The 7,711-nt window shown below is 41.7% G+C and overlaps 1 protein-coding gene across 2 annotated transcripts in view; it reads right to left on the bottom strand.

The window, feature by feature from the left end:
- Positions 1-7,711, bottom strand: part of LOC124149290 (neprilysin-1-like) — a 70,796-nt gene that overhangs the window by 25,733 nt on the left and 37,352 nt on the right. The window lies entirely within an intron of this gene.

Consider the following 7,711-nt stretch of genomic DNA (forward strand, 5'->3'; position numbering starts at 1 on the left):
CAATACCGAATCTAACCAAATCGTGTCGTTATTTGCACATTTTTTTCGGAAAGGAAAATATATTTAAAGCAGCATTCATAAGATTTCTATTATTTAGGTTACTTTGAATTTATGACACGAGAATTTACAAGTACATTGAAACATTAATATAAACGTTATGACGTCGGAGAGAGAGACTGCGAACCATATAGCGCCCCAAGGGATTCCAGTGTCCTTAAAGGGGAAGTGTACACGCAAAAATCACTTTCTTTCTTTTTCTAAACAAAACGCAATTTTAGAATTAATTAGTATCTGTGTTTGAAAATATACACTCATTTCTTTCACAGTGAAAGTAGGAAGCTCACAATAGTGTGAAAATGATATGCCGATATGAGGCCTTCGTTTTTCGAGCTAAACAGGCCTGAGTTATCCCCCTTAGATTATGACGTAATTGGTGCCAATTCAACTGGATCCCTGTCTATTCTCAACGCAAAAGATATCAAGTACCAGTTTTCGGTAAAACAACATGGCCTACGACACACTCCGGCGCAGTGGTGACTCAGCATAACACTATGCTGGCTGGCATCTGAGACGCTAGAATCACACAGCTGTACCTACACCACGTGAAGCGGCTCTAACATAGCATGATGACGTCATAATGTTTATCAATTGGCACCAATGACGTCATATTGCAAGGGGCATAAGCCATGGTGTTTTTGTTGTGGAAAGAGAACACTTGGTAAATGTGAAAAATATAAATCGTTTTAATGCGAAAAATATGTTAATTAATTGTGATATTTTTATATTTTTGTCTATGACACTTCTATGTTAACACTTTTAATGTGGAAAAAGTACAAGAAAAATAGGTTCATTTCCGTGTGAACTTGCCCTTTAAGAGACGCGATTAATTTTTTGTGATCGTGGTTGAGCGAAACGTATGCATATAAGGTTACGAAAGTCCAGGGTGTTGTATTGCTGCTTATTCTCTGCTGTGACAGTTATTTGACTGCCACACTCAAGAATGAATCACTTAAGCTAAAGGGGCTCGCACACTTTGCCGAGTTGCGTCCCGAGTATGGACCCGAGCTGACTCGGGGGTACTCGTATGGAGCTCGTAGCTAGGTCGTACTAAACTCGGGGTAACTCGGGATACCTCGTACTGATCTACGAGAGTTTTGGAACTGCTCGAAACACTCGGGCCGCCAGCCAACTCGTAACAAACTCGGAACAAACTCGTAACACACTCGTCCTACTCGTGGTGCTCGGACAGAACTCGTATGAGGATCGTCTGCAAAATTTATTGCCGAGTTGACCGTGTCTAATACGAGCTATACGAGCCCCCATGTTAAATCATTTGACAAATTCCCGCCGAATTATGTAGCAGCTCGTAGCCACCTCGTACAAAAGTCGTACCAAGCTCGTACCAAACTCGCGAGCTCGTACAGCTCGTATCGAGATCGTTGTGCTCGTATGCCACTCTTAATAGACTCATATTAGACTCCTATGGGGCTCGTAACACACTCGTAGCGTACTCGTATGATACTCGTATTTTTGTAGCCTCTTCCCGAGTCCTAACCGAGTTAGGCTCGGGAGAGCTCGGCAACCACCTCGGCAAAGTGTGAGAGCTGCTTAAAGGGGAAGTGTACACGCAAAAATCACTTTCTTTCTTTTTCTAAAGAAAACGCAATTTTAGAATTAGTTAGTATCTGTGTTTGAAAATATACACTCATTTTTTCTCACAGTGAAAGTAGGAAGCTCACAATAGTGTTAAAATGATATGCCGTTATGAGGCCTTCGTTTTACGAGCAAAATAGGCCTGAGTTATCCCCCTTAGATTATGACGTAATTGGTGCTAATTCAACTGGGTCCCTGTCTATTCTCAACGCAAAAGATATCAAGGACCAGTTTTTATGTAAAACAACATGGTCTACGACACACTCCGGCGCAGTGGTGACTCAGTATAACACAATTCTGGCTGGCATCTGAGACGCTAAAATCACAAAACTGTACCTACACCACGTGAAGCGGCTCTAACAAAGCATGATGACGTCATAATGTTTATCAAATGGCACCAATGACGTCATATTGCAAGGGGCATAAGCCATGGTGTTTTTGTTATGGAAATAGAACACTTAGTAAATGTGAAAAATATAAATCGTTTTAATGCAAAAAATATGTTAATTAAATATGATGTTTTTATATTTTTGTCTATGACACTTCTATGTTAACACTTTTAATGTGGAAAAAGTACAAGAAAAATTGGTTCATTTCCGTGTGAACTTGCCCTTTAAGACTCGCGCCAACGCTCAGTGACGTTAGACAGATGGCGATTCACCTTTTGTCTCGCTAAGGCTGCATAACAAAACACTGTTTCGTGGAAGTAAGACGTTGTTTTAAAATAAATATTGAAAACATGAGTGACAGTTTAATACACCTAATTTTCCCAACCAGATATATACCAACAAACACAATTGTGCACACGTTGAACTCGGTTACTAAACCTAATGTCATTGACGTTTGTGTTCATTTATTTGACAACAGAATCGGCTTCGTATTACGCGGGGAAATTGGAGAATATTTTTGTTGGCAATAAAAATCACTGACGCGTCGAATTTAAAATGGCACGCCGATTTCCGAGAAATTAAACATTTCTTTTTTTCATCCCTACATAACATCGTGCCTTGCTTGCACAAAAGATGTGTCTTGGATAAATATTTCACTGCTTGGTATCTTACTATCCACCCGGGGTGGTCGGGTAGCCTAGTGGTTAAAGGGGAAGTGTACACGCAAAAATCACTTTCTTTCTTTTTCTAAACAAAACGCAATTTTAGAATTAGTTAATATCTGTGTTTGAAAATGTAAACTCATTTTTTTCACAGTTAAAGTAGGAAGCTCACAATAGTGTGAAAATGATATGCCGATATGAGGCCTTCGTTTTTCGAGCTAAACAGGCCTGAGTTATCCCCCTTAGATTATGACGTAATTGGTGCCAATTCAACTGGATCCCTGTCTATTCTCAACGCAAAAGATATTAAGTACCAGTTTTCGGTAAAACAACATGGTCTACGACACACTCCGGCGCAGTGGTGACTCAGCATAACACAATTCTGGCTGGCATCTGAGACGCTAGAATCACAAAACTGTACCTACACCACGTGAAGCGGCTCTAACAAAGCATGATGACGTCATAATGTTTATCAATTGGCACCAATGACGTCATATTGCAAGGGGCATAAGCCATGGTGTTTTTGTTATGGAAATAGAACACTTGGTAAATGTGAAAAATATAAATCGTTTAAATGCAAAAAATATGTTAATTAAATATGATGTTTTTATATTTTTGTCAATGACACTTGTTTGTTAACACTTTTAATGTGGAAAAAGTACAAGAAAAATTGGTTCATTTCCGTGTGAACTTGCCCTTTAAAGCGTTCGCTAGTCACGCCGAAGACCCGGGTTCGAGCACCCAAATGGGTACAATGTGTGAAGCCCATTTCTGGTGTCCCCGTGACATTGCTGGAATATTGCATAAAGCGACGCAAAACCATACTCACTCACTCATTACTATCCCCTCACTGGGGGGATGAATGGTTTATTGGTGTCATTTCAGGCATTCACATTTACCATAATTGAATTTCATGCTGTTTTCTCCAAAAGTGTATTTCTAAACCTAAAAATATTTAAAAAATTAAAAAACAACGTGTTTAATAATATATGTTTTGTTTTATAATAAGAAAGAAAATACTATCCTTGGGGTCTCCAAGCCTGAATGATCTTATGTCTATTTCCAAGTGAGTTGTGGGTTATGAATAAAATATTGTCTACAACACAGAATATACCACGTTGGGAATGAAACAACTGAATATAAATAATGAAAATCTCAATCCGGGGTAAATGAGAATTTTTTTATTTTATTTATTTATTTATTTATTTATTTATTTATTTATTTATTTATTTGGGGGGGGGGGGGGGGGGAGTGTGTGTGTGTGTGTGTGTGGGGGGGGGGGGGGGGGGGGGGGGGGCAGCCTCCCAGATTTAGTTTACCTGGTTTTGGCGCTGGGGAGGGCATCGTCATTCCATTTTCTATTTTGGGGGCAGCGTTATTCCGCTCGGACGCTAGCACTATGACCACTACGAGGAAGATGACTGCAGTGAGGAGGCACACCAGGATCAGAGCTGCCATCTTCTTCTCCAAGCTTGTCCGCCGGCTCCACCAACTACCCTTGTCAAAACTGTGGAATAAAATAAATAATTAGAGATACGAAGGCCCAAAGTGACGCAGCCCTTTGACGTTTACCACTTTGGTGCTCTGACAATGTTTCCAGGTTTGTCAGCACGACACCCGTGGGTTTCACCATAATGGTAAACGTCTAAGACCTGCATCACTTCGGGGTTTCCTCTCCCATCAAGCTGACACAGTGTGATATAACTGGAATACTGTTCAAAGCGGTGTTAAACAAAAGTCACTCACTCACGCCGACATCAAGCTGACACAGTGTGATATAACTGGAATACTGTCCAAAGCGGCGTTAAACCAAAGTCACTCACTCACGCCGACGTCATGCTGACACGGTGTTATATAACTGGAATACTGTTCAAAGCGGCGTTAAACCCACTCACTGTGGTGAATCATACCGTTATGGTGCTGATACGCCAAGGGTCATAATCGGGGCGAAACGCGGACTCGAACATATAAACAGCTGATCCTTGTGGCTAAACTGACACCCCAATAGTAAAAAGGGGTGTCTTGTGGACCGGAAACTACATTCGGACATATACTAGTATTATGTTCATCGGTTGGGTAGTCTTGTGGTTAAAGCGTTAGCTCGTCACGGAAAATGCCTGGGTTCGATTCCACATAGGTTTATGTTTGAAACCCATTTCTAAAACGCCCGGTTGATATGACATGGAGAGTGCTGAATGCGGCGTTCAACTAAACCACGCTCATTTATGTTTAGGCGCACGGTGGCCAATATGTCGAAGGCGACGCAATTCGCTGTGAAGATTTGTGTCCCTTCTGCACGCCAGACTCATGATCATGGGTTCGAATCCCGGTTCGCCCTCATTATGTTTTCAAGTTTGTCACCATAACCGTACCCGTGGGTTTCACCAAAGTGATAAACGTTCAAGACCTTCATCACTTCGGGCTTCCTCCCACACCAAGTGAGTGAGTGATTTGGGGTCATGTCGCGCATAACTGTATTCCAGTTTAAGCAAACGTAGAGCAAGAGGCGACTAACGGGATCGGGTGGTCTCCATCCTGAATTAACCAGGGTATCATATTTCCATTCTAGAATGACAAGTATCCTGGACCCATACTCTCCTGTAGCTTCGTTTTCAGTTTGTCATACAGTCCCTGCAACAAATGTATCCATTACAGCCCAAGCCAGTCTATAATAGACGGCAAGTCTAGATTACTGCAGTTTCTCACCCGTGAAGATACGGGATAGAATAGGTCTTCAGCAACCAATGCCGTAAAAAGCGACTCTGCTTGTCGTAAGAGGCGACTAACGGGATCGGGTGGTCAGGCTCGCTGACCTGGTTGATGCATGTCATCGTTTCCCAATTGCGTAGATCGATGCTCATGATGTCAAACACTGGTTGTCTGGTCCAGACTCGATTATGTATATGCCGGCGTCATATAGCTGGAATATTGCTGTGTACGGCGTTAAAAACAAACAAACTTAACGAGGGAGGAAAGGCCGAAGTGATGCAGGTCTTAGACGTTTAACATTTTTGGCGAAAGCTTCCACATCAAGCTGACACGAGTCGTGAAAAAATGGAATAATATTGAAAGCTCGTTAAACACAACTCACTCTTCACACTATAATTATAATGTTCATCGACAAGACATATACAGAAGGTGATCCATGGTGACTCAAAGTACGTTCTTTCTACATTTACTCAAACAGTTGTGACATAGACCACAGACATTGTCCAGTTTCCACCCTTGCCGAACTAGGCTGGTACTGTGGAGTTACAGTTTGGCTGGACTAACAAGTCTATGCATAGTCCAATCGAAATCGAAATCCGGTTCGTAAACTGCCATGCAGATTTCGGTCGATTGCAGGATTTGCAAAGCATGTGCACCGCCAACTCGTTGTCAACAGATATTTTCCTAATCTTTTCATGTTTTTCGTCAAGGTGCTCACATGATTTGAGGCACTTCGCGATGTAAGACCCGTTTTATCACAAAATTTGAATATAGATCTTGATTATAGATCAGATCGTGCTGACTGGGCCATTTTGTTTGAAAGAAGTGCAAGTGATACGAGAGGTAGAATCTGATTGGTCCATAGGAGAGGCATAGAAGGGACATAATTCGTAAAATCCACTGGTTGCTCTACGATCGGGCCCAGGAATTCCAGCCTAGTTCGGCAAGGTTGGAAACTGGACTTTTGTAGTGAGTTGACGCCCTTGCCTCGGAAAGGTGAATACCCTAGGACCCACACAAATCATGTACAGACATGTTCAAATATAAAGATATTCAACGTTGTTTACAACGTTTGCACAACAGCTCTATCCACTCTATTCTCCAGATGTTTTAGTCAATGTTTTCTATATCAATCCCGCACCCATTATGCCACGTTAAAAGCCAACCTTAAATATTCACATTAGCCCACTGAACCATACAACGTGGTGTTAGCGTGTTTGTCATTCAGAAGATATGTGTATGTCATTGTATACTGTCTCGTCAACTACCGACCGTCTGAGTCGAGGAATCATACAGATACTTTCTTTACATCCACAACAAACATATTATATGATTTCAGTTTAAACATGCTCCATTTGGGTATCATGAGTTGGACGTGCGGCCCAAGTCGATCTTTCTTAAAGCATTTCGTACCGACACGCACCTGCGTTTGTTTAGTTAACTTAAATGTGTTTTCTTGACATAGTTTATAAGATATTCCAGCTTTCCACGTGTTTGTTCGTGCACAGCTGGAGCCACATGGCACAAACACATTGCTATTCATCAAACATCTTATTACGGTTGGAAGAACAAACATGGTGATGTTATATTTCTATCATGCAATTTCTTTCTGTCCAATTATGCCTATAGTGAGGCAACGTGGATTCTTCCTTGACATAGACTCTGCCAGCGAGTATCATAAAGCTGTACCCGCACCTGTCTAAACAAGTTAGAGTGCATAAGATCAAGGATAGCTTTTGTTTGTTTGTTGTTTAACGCCACACTCAGCAATATTCCAGCTATATGACGGCGGTCTGTAAATAATCGAGTCTGGACCAGACAATCCAGTGATTTACATCATGAGCATCGATCCACGCAATTGGGATACGATGACATGCATCAACAAAGTGAGGAGCCTGACCACCCGATCCCGTTAGTGGCATCTTTCGACAAGCATAGTCGCCTTTTATAGCAAGGATGGTTGCTGAAGACCTATTCTACCCTGGGTCTTCACGGGTAGGTGCTATCTGCGGGATTACTCCAGTCCAAGCTACAGACTCCCACGTCAACAGTTAATGAGCATCCTTAAAGATTTATATCACATCATCCAAATTAACTAAACGTACTGTTCAGGACTAAAACAAGACAAGCCAATATGGATTCATTCCAGTACTGTTCGAGGTCATTTATGGAACGTTCCTATAAGGTGAGGACTAATGCTGTAATGTCATTCTTACGTGATATCTTCCGCGTACAGAACATTTTTACTTCCGGTGACGCTTGCTAGACTTCCGGCCTTACTTCCGTCGGCCATGGCCA

The sequence above is a fragment of the Haliotis rufescens genome, unplaced genomic scaffold (genome assembly GCF_023055435.1).
Source record: "Haliotis rufescens isolate VD_foot unplaced genomic scaffold, xgHalRufe1.0.p SCAF_13, whole genome shotgun sequence".
In the NCBI taxonomy this organism is placed as follows: Eukaryota; Metazoa; Mollusca; class Gastropoda; order Lepetellida; family Haliotidae; genus Haliotis; species Haliotis rufescens.